We start from the raw sequence: 2,132 nt of genomic DNA, 5'->3' as shown, positions 1-2,132 counted from the left end.
AATAGAGAATTACAATAGATATTTACATAGACGCTCTACTTTATGAGCTAGAAATTCTTCCTAGTCAATGTGCCCAAAATATGGGTAGGCTTGAACTTTCCTGGTACAGTGTCCCCCAGACCAACTCCAAGAAAAGAATCCATGTTTCTTTGCTGCAGTTTATGTGAACAGGTTTCTGGCATCTTGCATGAGGGGGGGAAGTAGAGTAAGTTTACACTGAGGGTTTTGTCAGTTGCTTGCTTCCTGTTCCCCCAGTCAGCATGCCACACAAGCATCCTCTGATACTCCACCAATTCTCAGGGTGATCGGGACGACATAGCATTGAGATTTCAGGCATCATCGATGCTACGCTTCCACAAGACACATGCATGGCTTTTCCAATTAAGAGTGGACCTGTGCAGAGTCCACGGATCGTCAGTTTCACTTGCTGGTGGTTGCTTGCTGCTCTTTGACTTGCAGTCTCTGTAGATGATTTTCTTCTTTCTTTAAATGCCTCTAAATGACATGGATATTTCAGCCACACAGAAGCAGGGATGACTTCCATAAACATCCCTTTCAAACACTATGAATTAATCTCCTCCAGTGAGGTAGACAAGAATTACGGGGAGTTCTCCACCAGTCTGAAAAGCATAAGCCAAACCAGGGATACTTTACCCCTTCTGGAATATTCTACCCTGCTTTTGTTTGAGCTGGATCTTTCACATTTTTTTGCTGTCACTGCCTTTCTCTATAGCTTAATGGAGAGTAATTTCCAGCTTATTACCTCTATCCATTTTCATACTTGAAAATATTTTCTACAGCCGTCTTTACCATAATTTAGAACATTCTAGTCTGTCTCCTTCCAGGCCCCTGTTCACAGTTTGAGTGAGATGTCAAATTTCTCACAAAATTCCATGCCAGGTTCACACAACCCAACTCTTCCATAGTCCATGCTCTCTCCTAGCTTATCCTAAAACCCTAATTCTTTGGCAGTCCAAATCTATGGCAAATAATCTTACCATGCCCTCAAGATTTCTGTGTTGAAAATCAAGTACTAGATAAAAGTCATTATCCCTATTGTAAACTTGAACCCACTACATGCACAACCATGACTGCTACCATCAACTGCTGCTAAGGTTAAGTGCTAAAGGTGTTTATTAAATGATACTAGAGATGGGATCTTATGAGCCCTGTTAGAAGCCAGTTCCTGTACCCCTCAGGTTACCCATACTTCCTGGTGATCTAGGAACAGGCAACCTTTATCCAGAAAAATCACTGACTTCCAAATACATCTTTGATTACTTTTTCCTCTACCACTGTCTTTATACTACGACCTGAACCTCAATAAAATTTTTTTAAATATAAATGTTTTATTTAACAGTTGCAGATCATTCCGTGGTCTAAGTAGTGGATATCCAGAACCCAGCTGCAAGATCAACGCAACCTTCGAGCTTCTCTTTCTGACTCCAATAGGGTGAGCACGTCACCCTCTCGAACGGGGCCTTTGACATTTGGGATGATAGAGCGGCTGGTGTCATCCATAAATTCCACTCGCACCTGCGTGCACTGTCCCTGCGAACCGGTCCTGCCCAGCACTTTGGTTACCCTAGCCAGCTTGATGGGCTGCACGCGACTCGTGTCCATGATGGCGGCGATCTGGCGGACTCAATAAAATTTTTAATAGAAAATATTAGCAACTTCTTATATCCTAAACAAAGTAATAACCAATTTTTACATTTTAATAACTCCAACTTCAGCATAAGCACAATAATTTTTTAATGCACAAGCACTTTAATTGTCTAATATAAGCAATTTTGCTGGAGAAAACCTTATTGGAAAATCTCAGTTCAATATCCTTAAATTCCTGTATTACCAAACCATGCCATATCTTCTCAACTCAGATTTAGCCCCTCCAACTATAAAAGAGAACTGCATTAAAGATGTTTCAGTGGTCTCTGACCCAGAACTATCTGATTAAAGATCTTGCGCTGCCTTATACCCAACCCAGTAAAATATATCTGAACCTTTAACGCAAATCTCTTGTATAGCTTGAACTTCAAGTCATTGGGCATTGAACTATGTCACATCTGTACTAGTCACTGTTCTCTATAGAAACACATGAAGGAAGAGAGAGAGAGAGAGAGAGAGAGAGA

The 2,132-nt window shown here is 41.0% G+C and overlaps 1 pseudogene across 1 annotated transcript; it reads right to left on the bottom strand.

The window, feature by feature from the left end:
• Window positions 1–1,337: 1,337 nt before the first annotated feature.
• LOC110285083 lies at window positions 1,338–1,637 on the bottom strand (annotated as a pseudogene). The gene has a single exon (XR_002377019.1). The product of XR_002377019.1 is annotated as a 40S ribosomal protein S28 pseudogene (transcript).
• Between the last annotated feature and the right edge of the window lie 495 nt (window positions 1,638–2,132).

The sequence above is a fragment of the Mus caroli genome, chromosome 18 (genome assembly GCF_900094665.2).
Source record: "Mus caroli chromosome 18, CAROLI_EIJ_v1.1, whole genome shotgun sequence".
NCBI lineage: Eukaryota > Metazoa > Chordata > Mammalia > Rodentia > Muridae > Mus > Mus caroli.
Note: the sequence above shows the minus strand (reverse complement) of the source record. Positions and strands in the feature narration are given on the sequence as shown.